Source organism: Mus pahari, chromosome 4 (assembly GCF_900095145.1).
Source record: "Mus pahari chromosome 4, PAHARI_EIJ_v1.1, whole genome shotgun sequence".
Taxonomy (NCBI): domain Eukaryota; kingdom Metazoa; phylum Chordata; class Mammalia; order Rodentia; family Muridae; genus Mus; species Mus pahari.
Genome location: NC_034593.1, coordinates 110,079,348 through 110,096,532, shown reverse-complemented (window position 1 = coordinate 110,096,532; position 17,185 = coordinate 110,079,348). Strand labels below are relative to the sequence as shown.

The window sequence follows — 17,185 nt, the reverse complement described above, 5'->3', positions numbered from 1 at the left end:
GAGAGAGAGAGAGAGAGAGAGAGAGAGAGAGAGAGAGAGAGAGAGAGAGACAGGTATACTTGCAGATATGAGCATATACATTGCCTGTTGTTCCTCAAGAGTCATCCAGTGTCCCTCAGTTGTGACTAGCCTAGGCTAGGCTGGACAAAGAGCCTAGGACTCCTGCCAGGAGAGTGACTTACCTGCCTCTGCCTCCCAGAGCTGGGATTACAAACTCTCTCGGCTTTTATTTTTTCAGAACTGGATTTTGGAAAGTGTCAGGGAATGCTTGTTTACCGTCTTAGCTGTGACCCAGCCCTGTAGTTCCTGCTAAACTGTCTTCCCTCTAATCACTCTGAAAAATACGGAGCCAGAAAGCCAATTGCCAATTGCCGTAGCTTTCTTCTTCACTCAACACTGAAGAGCCCAGCGGTGGGGCCGTCCAAGGTCTTTCTGTGAAATGCACCATGCCTCGGCCTCCCTGTGGAGTTAGCCTGCCAGCCTGTCCTCTGGCTGTTCTCACAAGCCACCCATGTCTCACCCTTTGGCTGCCCTCCCCCTATATTCAGTGCCTGGTTGTCCAGAAAGTCTGCCCTGCTGTGACCCCCATTCTTTATTCATTGTGTACTTATTGCATATGCAAGACACAGTGCTGAGCTCCTGGGGTCAAGACAGGCGATCTCTGCCCTGGTGGAGCAGCCGCTCAGGACTGGAGGGTAAATAGCTACTGCTTTATACAATCAATCACTTCGCTGTGATTATATAAGCCCTTTAGAAATTGCGAAATTGCTAAGAGTGTGTCTGATGGAAACAGGGATGAGGGGCCTGCTTAAGGCTAGGATTGAATTGAGGAGGTGCCTTCTTGGGGAAGAAGAGAAGATGGCCAAGGCAGAGAGAGAGAGAGAGAGAGAGAGAGAGAGAGAGAGAGAGAGAGAGGAAGAGAGAGAGGAGAGAGAGAGAGGAGAGAGGGGGCAGAGAACAAGGTCAAGGGGTCATCAGAAAGGGCCTCTGTGGAGCCACCTTCAGAATTCTACAAATGAAGAGATTACCCTGAAGGGTTTCAATGGTAAATTGTACATGTGCAGAAACAGAAGCAATGAATGATGTGTGTGCCAAGCTTTTGGGAGAGTTTTAGATAGGCTGGACTTGAATTCAGGATGGAGCCTAGAATGACCTTGAACTTCTAACCCCCTGCCTCAAGTTCTGAGGTGCTGAGATCACCATGCCCATTTATGGGGTGCTGGCGCTCAAACCCAGCATTGTGTGCACTTCAGGTAAACACTCTACCAACTGAGCTGCATTCCTAGGCCCAAAGATCAACTATTACAGGAGGTTTGTTCTTGAAGATTGGTCTGTTAATTCTGCCTGTCACCACTATTAGAAGTCTGAAGCTAGAATTCTGGCATTGTTACTCCCTGTGAGTAGCCCGCTCTGGCCTGCTCAGTGAGGGAGCTCGGGATACCCTGTTAGGGCCACCTGTGGGAAGGCTGGCACTAGAGAACATGGTGTCAGAATCCCAGTAATGGATGCTTCAGTCTAGGATGCCCCCGTGAGCTCTTCTCTAGGCTTACAGCAGCCTGAAGAGATTCCAGATTTTCTCCTTGGAGTCTGCCACAGTAGGCCACCTCCACTGAGTTCTTTGGTCCATCACATATGAGCAAGAGGGAAGTACATGTGTGGTCTGCAGGATTCCTCTGATCTTAACACTGCGGCTTAGTCATTCCAAAGGAATCTGCGGGAGACCTGGTCTGTGCTCCCAGGTAAGGCTGACAGACATGTCCTGTGGCCATGACTCTGGGCTAGTAGGGAACTTTGAGGAGAAATGAGAAGAAGGGGGAGAGAGAAATGTACAAGGACTTTTGATGAGCCTAATGGTTGAAGACAAAGAAAAAAAAACAGCAGCTTGTAACTGAGGCATGATGTTGCCCAAGATGGTTCTGCTTTTAAAAACTGAGTTGGCTTTGCCTTGAGATATTTCAACACACACAAAACACATACATACACACACACACACACACACACACACACACATGCATAAACATACACATATACACCTGTGGGCAATACACATTAACACACATGCATACACATACACAAATGTGTAAACATGCACATATATACCTGTGGGCAATACACATAACACATGTACATTAACACACATGCATATAAAAACACATACACACATGCATACATATATACACACATACACCTGTGCACAATAGACACATTTACACACTACACACATACATTTGCATACACACAACCTCCATACAGTTTCTTAGTTAAGGGAATGATAACATTTCCTTGTAATTGAACTTTTCATTACCATAAGTCATCAGCGTTTTCCACAGACCTCACACCCACTAAAAGTTCCTGCCAGAGCTCTTTGCGAGATTTATTGGCAGTCATATTGCTACTGGTATGTGCTGGAAAAAAAAAAACTGGAAAGAAGAGAAGAAATGTTGTTAAAATTGAAATTAATCAAAAAGCTGAGGCAGAATTGAAGATCAATCAGATGCTGAAGCCGCTTTTCAGCTGATGAATTAGTGAGTTAGTGAAAGACCAGACTTGTGTGGGTGTGATGTCCCTGATGCCCTTGTGGCCAGCAAGCCAAAGCTTTGTGGACTGTCTGCCTGGGACTGGCTGTCTCCCAGCAGGGCGAGAGGAAGTTCTGCGCACTTCAGTTGCTGCAATGACTTGATCCTGCCAGAAACTCAGAGAAGCATCCCAAGCCAGCTCCGCCTGTCGCTGGTCGGGTGCCTTGCCAAGTCTCCTCACCCGCTGGAATCTCTACTACTTTATCTCTAAAATGTCAGCAGGAGTTTGCCCTTTAACTGAGTGCGTGCTGCGTGCGAGGCTGAACCACGTGCAAGTTAAGACATCGCGGTCATCCCCACAGGAGACGACACAGCACGGTGCATAAGTATCTCATGCAAGAGGACTCTGACTCCAACTCATACATGGCATTTATTAATTCATGAATATTGATTATACACTTAAATCATATCATTTTTACAAAGCTGATATAGTTTTATTGACAGTGCATTAGTTCCAGTCAAACTTCTAATGTGCCTTTGACATCGTTGTCTTTCTAAAAGTTGATTTTGAGTTTTGGTATGGATCTATATAGGCTGAGTGCATCTTTCCTTGCTCACAAATCCCTCCATCGTCTTCACAGCCTCCCCTCCTGTTTATTCCTTGTTCCCTTAGACAATTTTATTTCTACTTTCATTTAATATGCATATTCATGATTTTATGTGAGCATATAAAATCCAGGAACCACAAATGAGAGAAAAATATGGTATGAATGACTTAATTTGCTTAACATGATTAACTACAGTCATATATATATGATATATACACATATATCACAGTTTCTTTATTCCTTTGTTTTTGGAGATCTTCCTTCCTCCTCTGCTTCTAGAACCATCTTCTCTGTCTTCCCAAAGAAAGGCTCCACCCTTCCTCTCTTACAGTCTACCTCCAAGAAAGCTCAAGAGAGAAAGGAAAACAACTTCACATTTCTCTCACCAGGGCCTACCTGCCGAAGAAGAGACCTTGATTGGGGTTAGAAGAAAAAACCCTACCTTTGGCTGAAGGTGGTGTCTTTAAAAAGCAATTAAGCTTCGTTAAACGGAAACCACAAACTAAACTTCCTTGCATTGGAATTCAATGGGAACTTGGGATAGAGGCAAGCAGAGGAGAGGGTAGGGGCGGGGAGGTAAGAGAGAGAAGAAAGGTGGCAAGTCACAAGGTAGAGTGGCTGTCAAGCTCAGAACAGGGAAGCACTTCAGAGTGTGTAGGAATCTGTCCTGACTGACCCATCCAGGCTTCCTTAGCTCTGACCTTTTCATAGACCCTCAGAAAGTGGGAAGAGGGATTGGTGCAGCTTCTGAATGAAAACTGAGGGGGAAAGGTAAGTTTCACACCCGTCGTGGTGAGGCAAAACAAAGGGCATCTGTGGGATGAAGAGGAAGGCAGAGAGAGATGCTGAAGGGATTTAGTGGCAGCAGGAAGTAAGAGCCACCGCTAAGCACAAACGGGCTCCCTAGCAATGGAGGATGTCTTGCGTGGTGCGTTTCACAGGACATTGAGTAAATGAGCCCATCTGTGATTGAGGCAAGGTTCTTTGAGCACTGTGTGGGACATACACTGAGCTGGACCAATTTTCTAATAGCCCTGGCAGAGCTGAAGACATTCCGAAGTGACACTTGTATCTTTCGATTGGCTACCAGACTACGAAAATATGATTCTCCAGAAATTGGAATTTCCCAAGAATCTCATGGTGTCAGCCAGAAGAGCTTGTCTACCAGAAAGAGATTTTTTACACTGCTTGGCCAACCTGTCAGGACATTTCACAGAAAGAACTCCAGTCCTCCTATGTAGACAAACAACCATGATGGAAGAGACCTACCACACCTTGACCAGGACTATTTAGTTATGCATGTCTCAGACCTTCTATTTAAACTAAACCATGTCAGGATATGGAGGACGGACTTGGGAATGTAGGGGACATCTTGGTACCTCTGCCAGATAGAGCCACAGTGACTGTTTTCTGCTCTTCATCATTACTTTTTACAACTTTAATTTAAATTTTCCCATTGAGACCTGGCAGCCAGGCCTAGCTTATGAGGGTCAGCAGGGTCCACGCTCCGCTCTAAACAACTCCGGTAACAATTTGACCTACACCCTTGAGGGTGGTCTCTGCTGCATATTGGCCCTTCAGTGGTGAGTCTGTTCCACTCGTCCCTGTAGCTCGGCTCCCCAGTTTTGAGTTTCTAGACTGGAAGGAAGAAGCCTGTGACCTCTCTGCTCTGTCTTCATAAGGTTTTGTTGTGCTGGGATAGTATTGATTTCTCCCTTCTAGCAATACAGAAAGAGCCCCAGAGACCTCTACTGAAGGTCCCCCAAGGTGGCACCAGTTGTCACCTGTTTAGTTCATGCTCACCATCCATGTCCCTAAATTGGAGGGGTCCTCTTGTTAACTTCAGCATCCTCTCTCAATATGATCACAATCCTCATGATCCAGAAACCTGCTGGCCAGGAGTCTATGGATTTAAGGATGTTCACAACTCTCCTGCCAAGGACGCTGTCCTCTGACCCCTGTGTACCCAAACAACTGATTCCTGACTGGGATCCCTGCTTCCTTCAGACATTCCTGTGTGCTGGCAGAAGTCTCCATGCTGGTTGCAGGAACCCTTGGCTATTGTCCTTAAGGCAACTTCTGACTTTCTCTACAAGTGGCTTCCCTGGGGGATTATTAAATAGAGAAGCGCCAGGACTCCCCCAGGCTTGGAGGCTCTCAAAGCCCCAGCTGCTCTCCCGGTGGCCAGACTTCCCATCAGAGTCCTGTAGGATTTCTGACACGGGGTGTCTGATGACTTTGTCCCTCTACTCTTCCTTGGCTTGTTCCTCTTCCTGTTGCTTTTCTCATCAGGGCCCTCTTGGCTCAGTGTTAGTTTGAGCCATTGCTGGCCCTCTGCAAAGACGAAGGCAAGCATGAAGAAAACCTGCGGTCTTAGCTCCTCTCCGTTGTTTATTCTCTTCATGCCCAGCAGCTGGACACTGGAAAATACCATGCCAAGAACCTGGCATGGCTTCTACCACATCTCTTAGTTTCTTAAGAAACCCTCCTTGCCTATTGGCTTTGAGATGGCAGAATTCTTTCCCAGTTCTCCAAACACCTCACTTTTAGTGCTGATTAAATATACTGAGCATGTTACATGGCGGCCACTATACTTAGTACTTTGATTTCTCCTTGTGTGACTATCACTGTCCTGTAAGCTGAAAACTCTGTTTCCTGAGTTTTACAGAAGAGGAAACTGAGTCACTGAGATATTAGAAAGTGACTGAATCGCCAGGTGTGGTGGCGCACGCCTTTAATCCCAGCACTCGTGAGGCAGAGGCAGGCGGATTTCTGAGTTCGAGGCCAGCCTGGTCTACAAAGTGAGTTCCAGGACAGCCAGGGCTATACAGAGAAACCCTGTCTCAAAAAAAAAAAAAAAAAAAAAAAAAGAAAAAGAAAGTGACTGAATCATATTGACACAGCTTAGTCAACAGCTTAGGTGCTCTGGCATCTTTGTGTGTCTTATATCTGTAAGTTGTTTCCTATATCCGAGAAGACTCCCTCAATCCCACCCACATGTGAGTCGATGGGACAGGCGGTTCGCCATCCCTAGCTTAGCACATGTGCTCTTTCTATAGTAGCATTGGAAGGCAGAGGCATAGGTGGATGGTTAGGAGGGTGGATGGCGAGATAATGGGCAGAGAGGTAGATAGGTGAATGTACGGGAAGAGAGATGGGTAGATGATGGATGAATGAATGGCGGGCGAAAGTATAGGAGGGAGGCAGGCAAGTGGAGGAAAGGGGTGGACTTCCTGTGATCAAGGGATGTTTGTGCAGACAAACATTCTGGACTAGGTCCTCACCCACAGAGGCAGCAGCAGCAGCTGCAGTCCCTTCTGCAGTTACCCCTTCTGCAGTTACTTCCGCCTGGCTTTCTTTTTCCAGACGCTTCACGCTAACTCTGGAATTCAAAATAAGTTTGCCCAGGAAGCCTTCATTTTCTTTAGGGATGACTGTCATCTGATCTCTGTGGGGCCCTGTGTCCTGACCCTGACTCAACAGTGTCTGTCTGCAGGATGTACTGTTTATGTCTGGAAGCCCGAGACACTCTACTCTGCAAAAGCAAGGAATTCTGCACCTCCTAATGCACTGGAGTAGAGTAGAGGCTTTTTAACCCAGGACAAGCTCATGAAAAAGGTGAGCTTGCAAGTTAGGGACAGCTTACCCACCAGACTCTTAACCACCTCTGTCTCCAAATCCTTCCTGTCACCTTCCAATCCACACAATGCCCCCTCCCTCTTTTCCTTGATCCAGATGGCAAACTCCATCTTGCTGAATCATTAACAACTTACTGCTTTCCATGACCATCAGAAAGTTCCTCCATCAAAGCAATGACAAGATCAGAGGCTAAGTTACCCGAAGAGCTCCACACCAGTGACTTCCTGTGCTTGTCGCTCTGACAAGTGCACTCCAGGCTCCGTTCGCTTATGCTAGTTTTATGTTTTCACTGGTTAGCATGATTGCAAAGTCAAGTGGGGCAGAGAACAACCCAAAGCCAAGCTCCTTTCCCATTGACTCTCAGATCTCCCAAAAAAGTTCTTTCTGTCACCCTCAGACTGCGGGTTTGGAAAACAAACATGGTAACTCTCTTCTCATCAACCTTAGGTTCTTCAGCTCATGTCTTACTGCAGGGGCTGCAACTTGTCAGAAGCAGCCTGATCCTACACCTTACCTAGGTTTTTCTGTCCCTTTGCTGTGGGCCAAGAGGCCCTGGATTGAAGCATGGCCTTTGGCTAACCCTTGGTATTTAGTAACAAGTGCCTATAATTAACAAGAAGGTTGAGTTATCACAGGAAAGTTTTCAAGATGGTGCCCCAAATCTCCATTTTGACCCAGGCATATAACAGAGGAGAGGAAGCACACCATTTAGCCTCCCTTGGTTTCTGAGCTTTTCAGTAAACTCAACATGCCCGGCACTAATTTTTCTTGTCTGGCTATGAGCTAGAATAACAGGCAAACACATTCCTAGCCAATGTGAAAACACATTAAGCTTCCATGCTCCGTGAACCATGAACACACCTGCAGATGACAGGTATGCCCCTGTTCCTGGCAAGCCCACGCTGGGCTCCAAGCTGGGCCCCAAGCTCCTTTGTTTTTTAAACAAGAAAAGGATTATGTGGGAGAGGGAGGGCAGGTCCTCTTGGCAGGCTGAACCTTCTGTGGGCACCTTTGTGAAGACTGGAGAAATGTGTATAGTCTTCCAAGCGGTCACAGTGACCCCCAGGCACATAGCTTGGCCAGTAGAGTACAGAAAGATGCTATCTCTATGTGTGGGTGAGAGTAAGGCAGCCCTGGCCCTGGGGCCACACACCTTTGCCTGCCCCAGAGATAGATCAAGTTGTCTTGGCTTTAGGAGTGGCTGCTGTCTTTTTTTTTGCTGGCCGTAGACTTTAAAAACAGCAATCTTGTCGGTGACTGGGCAGTGAAAGTGACTGGAGTTAGCAGACTGGCCATTACTGGGCACTCCTTACCTGCTGGTTCCGAGGCACTGGTCATCGTTACCCGCTCAGCAAAAAGGAAGTAAATCTCAACACACCACAAACTTCTCTGAAATCTTCCCATCAGAGCAACCCTTGGGTATGCAGAGAATTTTCTTGATAACGATGGAGGTAGAAACATCCTTGAGAGGCCACTCCATAACTATAGGCAAAACTGCTTTGAGCTTATCCTAAAATATTCTTGATAGCAGAAAAGAGACTGTTGGTTTGAAATTCTCTCTAGTAAACATGTTAAACGGCTTCTGAATGCTTCCTGAATATTTAGCTATTAATTATACCATAGATGAAAGGGAAATTTTCTGACAAGTCAAACATCCATGACCTCCCCACCCCCCGACACTTCTGCTGGGTTTTTGGGGGGACCACCCTGAAAAGGAGATTCACGGGCAGGAAGATTTTTGAGGCAATCAGAGCATCACCTATGAACGAGTAAAAGAAGCAAGGCTCAGAGAGGTGGGGACCACAGCACCATTGTCCTGGGAACCGCACTCTGACAGCTCCAGAACAAAGTACTCGTTCCTCCAGCATCAAAGCACACGTCTTGGGTAAGTACTCTACTGGTGCAGAGCGCCTGTCCTTTAATCTACCAAGACCAGGTCAGGAGTGATTGTGACTAGACACAAATTAGATGACCCACTTATCAATAAATAAATAAAAACAGTATTGGGGCCAGCAGTGTGGCTCAATGGCTAGAAACACTTGCCACCAAGCCTGGGCCTGAGTTCAATCCCTGGAATCCACATGGTGAGAAAAAGAACCAACTCCCTTAAATTGTCCTCTGACTTTTAAACAGATACTATGACATACACGTACCTGTTCCCCAGCACTAATTGAATAAATGCAAAAGAAATTAGAAACTTATTGGCTGGACAAAAATCCCCAGATAACCATAAAGTTCTCAAGCTGCTCTTAAAACTTTAATCAAATCCGAAAGGCTTAGCGAAAGTAGAGCAGCTAGGAGGAAGTACCCGGAGCGCAGTTGTGGTTGCTTCCCCTGTAGGCACAAGAACAAATACAGCTTAAGGTCTTGGGGCAAGCAGGTACTGATACCCATCAGCATTGGCTCAAACGCTAGCCCCGAATGTGAACTGTGCCTGAACCCTTCTGGAGAGTGAAGAGTGTTCAGCAAACATCTTCTTCCAGCGTGTCTAATGTGCTTGCCTCCCTGCACTTCCTGAGCCAATTGGGACTGGGTCACCAGGACCATGAAGAGGATGCTTCCAAGAGCAGAAAGTATTTCTCAAGAAAGTCAGTTTTGTCCTGACTAGAACAATGTGTTTGGATGATGTGGGGAAAATCTTTGAGAGTCAGGACTGTCTAGTAGCTGAGAATGGTTCATGTGTATCTTTTCCTCCTGGAAACAGAGCATGCCTTTGACACCTAAAGAATGAAGGGACAGAGAGTTCCGGGCCTTTGGCAGCAAGCCTGTCCATTCATACCCTTACTTCAGCTCTACACTGTGGCCATCTGGATGTGCCAAGACTCTCCAAACCCAAGCTCACTCACTCCCTTCTGCATCCATAACGTGTCTGCCCCTCCTCAGTGAGAATACCTTTCCTCACTCCCATAAATCACCCTCAGAATCCAGTCCCTTTCTCAAGGCCAACTTCAAGACCCTCACTGCACCAGCAATCCTCTTGAGACCTCTAATCTCCTCATAGAACAAATGTTGTGTTAATGCAATGATAAGTTTTATAACCTTTTTTAAAATATCATATCTAGAAGCTATCATGTATTAGATACAGGAGGTAGAGACATGTGAAATAAAATTAACCAAGCCAGCTTGGTTACTATGGTCAATAGCATGGATAGCATGTATTTCCATGTACCAGTTTCTCAATCTTTAGCATTCATTTGCTTGTTTTAGCTCATGCTTCAGACAGTTCCATCACCAGCCTGTCCCAAACTTTGGGCTACATGATCATCAAAGATCCATTCTCATTCAGTAGTGAGTCTTAGATGCTATAATTATCTTGTTAGCTTTCAATGATCACTTTTGCTCTTGATAATTGTCACTCAGAGATCCCGGGATGTCTCTCTAAGCTTCAGAGAATCGTGGGCAGAAGATCGGAATTGGTGCACAATAGCATCCCTGTACCTGTTGAGTACAGTGGTCAGTGTGATAACCAAGTCATGAAGAGCCAAGCCACGGCCTCTTACTTACTCTTCTCTCCCCATCTGAGAAGTGGGGAGGCTGTAGCAGTGCTCACAAAGGCGCCTTCCATGGCTCACGTCATAGCTGACCCACAGTGACTCACTCACTCTCTCTCACAGGAACACACTGTGTTCTACGAGGACATGAGGACACGGCTGCCAAACCACCTGGCAGAAGAAAACAAATACTCAGCCACTCCCAGCCTCACCCCAGGGGGACATGCTGAGAGCCCTGAAGGCTTGAGAGTCAGTTGCTGATCATGATTTTCAGCATAAACACAAGAACCAGTTGAACAAATAACTGTAGAAGTGGGTAGCAGCCAGCCCTGCTTGATTGAAAATCACTTTCTTCCCTCCCTCCCTCCCTCCTTCCCTCCCTCCCTCCCTCCCTCCCTCAGTGAGAGGCTTTGTTCCCTAACTCCCCATTTCCTAGTCATGACCACTACTGGGCAGATTGAATGAAGCACAGCCAAAGCACTGTGCTGAGTCTTCTTCAGACCCGGCATACGTGTTAGGCAAGGTACACATTGCTGGAAGAACTCAATGGAAGACAATTCAGTCAAATGGCTTAGGTTGCCACAAGCAGCTATGGGATGAGCTATTTAGATCACCATCTTCATAGTTGAATATACACATCATGATTTATGTCTCGGCTCATGCTTGTCCTAGTTAGCTTTAAATGTCAACTTGACATGGCCTAGGGACTTCCCAGATCAGATTGGCCTGTGGGCATGTCTGTGAGGAATGCAATTGATTGTTAACTTATTTAACAGGGTTCAGTCCCCTATGGTCAACACCAGACCCAAGAAGGTAGTCCTGAACTAGTCTTCCTACCCACAAGCCTGCAAGCAAGCCAATCATAGCATTCCTCCATGGTTTCTGGTTCAGGTTTCTGCTTGAGTTCCTGTCTTGACTTCCCTCAATGGTGGACTATGACCTGGAAGTATAAGCCAAATAAACTCTTCCTTTCTACAAAATTGCTTTTGGTCAGTATTTTATTACAGCAACCAAAATGAAACCAGGACAATGCTGCCACAGCAGATATTTTAGACTGGGAGTTTACAAAGAATGTGAGATGACTTTATACAGTTCTACAGACTAGAAGTCCAAGATCAAGGAGCACAAGATTTGGTGTATGGCATAGGCTCTTTCTCTATATCCTAGACGGTGCCTTTTTACAGTGTGAATTGATCCATGAGGTCATTGCTCATAAGATTGCCACCTCCTAACACCATTGCCTTGGGAGTTAAGCTCCAAAACATGAATTTTGAAGGCCAGCCCTCTCTATTCTTTTAACAGTGTGTCCACCAGTGCCTCTTAGGTACAAGGCTGCACCATGTGTTTCTGCTCGAAGCAGCTAAGCAGCCTGCTTTTTTTTGGGGGGGGGGGTTGAGACAGGGTTTCTCTGTGTAGCCTTGGCTGTCCTGGAATTCACTCTACAGACCAGGCTGGCCTCGAACTCAGAAATCCACCTGCCTCTGCCTCCCGAGTGCTGGGATTAAAGGCGTGCGCCACCACGCCTGGCTAGCAGCCTGCTTCTTAAGACTCAGTTGCACTTGTCCTCAGGTCTGACGGTGACATAGTCCTTGTGGTCATGACAGTGTAACTTACTTAACCATTATATGAATTGATTAAATGCAAGTGTGTAAAGAGAGTTAGGTTGAAAAGCAAACTAAGGAGTGCGAATACTCAATTCCTAGATGCCTTTACAACCAGTGTTGATATGTAAGTGGTGTGGCTGGATGAAAAATACAGGAAGATAAGTTGTCCTATACTGTCTAGGACCCTTGCTCTCTCTATGAAGAAGCTAAAGTTAAATTACAGAGGAGAAACTTGGCTATAGTTTACATAAAGCAACCCAAATGCCAGTCAGAAAGATTCATACTAAAAGAAATGGAGACCTGAACTCGCATAAAAACATCAGTTTATATTGTAGATTTTAAGTCAGAGTTCTGTATGTAAGTTAGCTACTTGAAAGGTAATCTAAAAATATACCAACTGGATATAATGAAATATATTCTACAGTCCAGGATTCACCTATTTTCTAATTTTTTCAGTCCATATTCAGATTTTAGCATTGTCTCCAGTCATTATTGTTGCTATTATTGTTGATATTAAGCATTATAAATGAACATAAAAGTAGAAGATAGAGAGGGAGCTGCTGTATCCTATCTAGATTTTGCCAGCCATATACACACACTCTCTCTTCCTATCAGTCTATCTATCTATCTGTCTGTCTGTCTGTCTGTCTATCTATCTATCTATCCATCTATCTACCTATTATCTTTCTCTGTGATGACACATTTTGAAGCAAATTCCAGACACCATTATTTACCTCAATAGATGCTCTGGCAGCATAGCTATGTTTGACCATAAGACAATGCTCTAATCATGGCTGCCATAATTAGCAACAATTCTTTAGTGTCATCTAACTCCTTCGCAGATTGCTCCCCCAATGTTTTTTCTACTGTTTTGTTCAAACTGTGGTACAAATACACTATATACATTATGTACATTATATGCATTGCATTTGGTTGTTACATCTCATACTGTTTGATATTTGGGATATTGTCTCATTTATTTATTTAAGACTTTATTTTTAATAACATACTTGTGCACGGGTATGTTAGTGTGAGTTCAGGAACTAGAGGCTTAGGATGCCCCTGGGTCTGGAGTTGCAGGCTGTTGTAGTTTACCCAGCATGAATACTTAGAGTTGAACTCAGGTCTTTTTCAAAAACAAGAAATGCTCTTGTTATCTGTTGGGCCATCTCTCTAACCCATCCTTCACATTTTTATTTATGCTATCTATTTATTGAAAACCTCTTTTGTGAACAGAGCTGTGGAGATGGTTTGGTTTGGTTTGGTTTAGTTATGCATATTTGATGTGTGCCTGTGTGCGTGTGCATGCTGTGTGTATGCAGGTATCCAAGGAAACCAGGAGAGGTGTTGGATCTCCTGGGGCTGGAGTTACAGGTGACTGGAACCTTCCTAGCGTGGGCAGCAGAGGCAGGCTTTCAGTCGCTGGAAGACGAGAGAGCCCTCAGAATTTTAATATCATCAGAGACTTAAAAAAAAAAAGATTTTATTTATTTTATGTATATGAGTACACTGTAGGTTGTGAACCACCATGTGGTTGCTGGGAATTGAACTCAGGACCTCAGGAAGAAGAGTCAGTGCTCTTACCCACTGAGCCATCTCCAGCCCCTCCCCCCTTCAGAGACTTTTAAAGAAGAGCAATTGACAAGAATTTAGTGGTGGTAAACCCCCAAACATATCAAAGCACACCCAAACCCCCTCCCCCAGGAGTGCTCAGGGAGCTGGTGTGATCATGGCCCAAGAGAGGGCTCAGTTCTCCTTTGTGTACAGTGACATGAAGAGCAAAGAAAGAGAGAGAGAGATGGTGGGCTTGGCCATCAGGACCATCGGCTCACGCCACCAGGAAAATCAAGCAATGAGATGCAGATACCATTCACACTTGGAGATTAAAATCAGAGTCTTCCTCTGATGTGAAATGGCAGTGAGTCCGTGAAGAACAGAACTCTGACGCGTGACTATCGGGGTGCACTGTGGGAATAAGCAAGATAGCCTCTCAAAATATTCAATAAGTGATCACATAATTCAGGAACTCTACTTCTGGTTATATACAGGAGATGAGTGGAAATCACCTGTTCTCATAAAAGCTTGTGTATGGGGTTGGAGAGATGGCTCAGTGGTTAAGAGCACTGTCTGCTCTTCCAAAGGTCCTGAGTTCAAATCCCAGCAACCACATGGTGGCTCACAACCATCCCTAATGAGATCTGACACCCTCTTCTGGCGAGTCTAAAGACAACTACTTACATATACCAATAGATAAATCTTAAAAAGAAAAAAAAAAAAACCAAGCCGGGCCTGGTGGCGCAGGCCTTTAATCCTAGCACTTGGGAGGCAGAGGCAGGCGGATTTCTGAGTTCGAGGCCAGCCTGGTCTACCAAGTGAGTTCCAGGACAGCCAGGGCTATACAGAGAAACCCTGTCTCGAAAAACCAAAAAAAAAAAAAAAAAACCAAACCTTGTGTATGAATGTCTGTAGTGGACATGGCCTGGACGTACATGAGGAATGAATCAATCAGTGAGACGCACACACACAACAGAATATTTTCACTGCGGAAAAACATGAGTATGTGCTGAAACATAAATTGAAAATATTATGTTAAGTGAAGGAAGCCAGTTTAAAAAGCAGATATTGGCAGGGCATGGTGGTGCATGCCTTTAATCCCAGCACTCCAGAGGCAGAGGTAGGTGGATCTCTGAGTTCAAGGCCTAAGCTAGCTAAGGCTACATGTGAGAAAGAACCTTTTAACTAAAATCTAAAAACTTTAAAAAAAAAATGTTCCATTTATATAAAATATTAGTGATTGCTTAAAGCTAGGAGAATTGGAATTTAGGGGAAGACTGGGTAAGGAGTGTGGGAGGGATTTCTTTTGGGGTGTGCTGAAAATATTCAACTAGTGGTAGTATTTAGACAGCCCTGTGACTATATTGTCGTTGAATGTTGATTTGAATCAGGTGAACTGTATGGGATATGAATTGCGTCTTAATAAAGGAAACTGAGTTAAATTTCATACGGTCAAAAACGTCCAATTGAGAAGTAGTAATAAGAAGGGACAACCTCAGCTCTCACAAAATGCATGTGTAGGCACATGTCCACATACCCACGTCCCTACCTCCGACCACACACAGAGACATTCGAGGATCCCTTATTAGCCTTTCGTGGTTCAGAGCCTTCAGAATGGCCTTGTCTGGAAGCATCCATAGAGGGCGGGAAGGAGACTCCTTTGCTGCTGTTAGAAAACAGTGCCGATGACCAAAACAGAGCACACACCATCTTCCTGGCGACTCCTGAAGTTTTCTGGAGCGGGTTATGAACTTGATGACTTCTTGACCCTGATTTTGCTATTACTACGAAAGGGAACATGAAGGGGAATTCGCTTTCATTTGTGCCTCTCTCCGAGTCCCTTCCAGGCCGCTCACTTCCTCCCTGCCTTGTGCTTCCTGCCTCTGTGGAAGACAGTGAGACACCGGTCCAGCTTCTCAACCTTCTGGAGAGTGGGAAGAGCTGTGGTGTCAGAGTCCGTGTCTCTGAAAGTAGGGGAAAACCAACCAGGAACCTGAAAACCGACTCTCGAGTCATCTGTGGAGATGGGACTGTATCTCCAGAGGTTTCAGAATGGAGCTCTGCCATGCCTGGTGAATGTGGGTGGGTGGTGAGCCACATGCAGCCTGTGGTCAGAGCTGAGGAACAATATGATCTGACCTTCATCTCCTATTTTAGAAATCTTCAGGCTGTTCCGTTTGCTGCTCCTGTCAGAAGTGGGCATCTGCCCGAGCTGTGCATTTCCAATTTCTCTCTGGCCGCAGGATCCTGTGGCCATCTTTCTCAGAAGCCTGTGGCCTCATTGAAATAGCAGGTCTAGATGAAGTCTCATGGCAACACCGAAACCTCCTTTATGAGGGACAGAGACAAGTGAACCCAGTTCCCATGGATGCTCCCTAACCTCAAGAGAACATCCAAGCCTCTTCCTGAGGGCAACTCTCCTCCCTACCAGCTCCAAGGAAACAGGTAAATAGAGAAGCAAACATCATCAAGAAAAAGGGTGCTTCAGAGCAGAGGCTTCTGGGAGAAGAATCCAGAGAAAATACTAAATCGTCATCTGGAGCTCCTGCTCTAATATCCGGGTGCTGCCATTGCCTGGGACATGGCCTTTAACTTGCTCTTCTGGTTTCTAGTCCCAAGACACCACAAGCCAGCATCTTTCCTTAGCATGTCTGAGCCGGCCTCTCTGGCCTTTCCACCATCGACTTGTCTCTTCCATCTCCTTCTCTGTCTGCCTTTTCCTCCCCACCAACATCCAAGCATTCAGCTGGGCAGATAGGAGGCTGCATCCTCACTGTGTGGTGTGGGCAAGCCTCTGGACCCCTCCATTGCTTGATAGGTTGTCCCCTGGGGGTGACAGGCAGACTCACCATGAGGGTTATGGTGAAGCCTAATTGAGATGCACATATAATAGTCCAAAGCAATTCCATGCCAGTTTCTTCCCATTTCTTCCTCCTCTCCCTTCATTCTTTCCACAGTCTTTCCCTCTGGGACCAGCTTGATGTATAACCTGATACTCACTCTATGCTCATTTCGAGGTGCTGTGCACCATGTTTCTGAGCCCAGGGGAGGGTGAGCCACAGCCAGGTTCCCCACCCTGCCCACCTCTGCAGCACTGTCTGTCACCGCCTTATCCATCAAGAGTGGAAGCTCAGTCACACTGGCAGGGCTGTCTGCACTTACGTCATGCGCTGAAGCAAAGACGTAACTGTTGTCTATTGAGGGCTTCACCTTCCTTCTCCAGAGCAGACCAGATTCTGGGGAGATGCCACCTTAGTTTCCCCTCTTTTCAACTTCTTTGACTTTCTGGTATAAGCAAGTGTGTGTCTGGTGGCTGCTGCAAGGACCCATTTGAATTTTGTCTGAAGTTCCCATGGAAGCAAGCATGAGAGGAGACAGGCAGCTTTAGTAAGCTTTAAAACTTCATGAGTAAGAACCCAGTGCCTCCCTCTGGTGCCCACACATCACAGCCCAACTCCAGATGTGTCATTCTGTTCTCATGTGGAAGTGGAGCCCTCGGGAGACATGATTACTACCTCCAAGTACCTAGGAGCTTCTCCGGAGGCCCTGGCCCTGGTATTGGTCCACCTTACATTGTGTAGTTGAGCTCCATTTGTCAGAACTTCATAGAGAGAAATGCACCAAAACACTTATAGTAGGCTTGCTTATAGCCAGCTCTAAGCCAAGGCTAGATGTTAAACCCTGGGACCTGGAGGTGATAATTCACCTACATGGGACGGAAGGAGTTCTCTCATGTCTCCTGGAACCCTGGCTCCTGTCAAAGTTACCGCCCC

The 17,185-nt window shown here is 45.9% G+C and overlaps 1 long non-coding RNA gene across 2 annotated transcripts in view; it reads left to right on the top strand.

The window, feature by feature from the left end:
- LOC110319760 overlaps positions 1 to 8,964 on the top strand; it is a 9,323-nt gene extending 359 nt beyond the window's left edge. The window contains exons 1-3 of one of the 2 annotated variants that reach the window (XR_002380423.1): positions 2,741 to 2,894; positions 6,621 to 6,742; positions 8,387 to 8,962. This is a non-coding gene — a long non-coding RNA (uncharacterized LOC110319760). Of the gene's footprint in view, positions 1 to 2,740; positions 2,895 to 6,620; positions 6,743 to 8,386 lie in introns of those variants that run through there. The other variant, XR_002380422.1, reaches the window with a different exon arrangement.
- Positions 8,965 to 17,185: the final 8,221 nt, after the last annotated feature.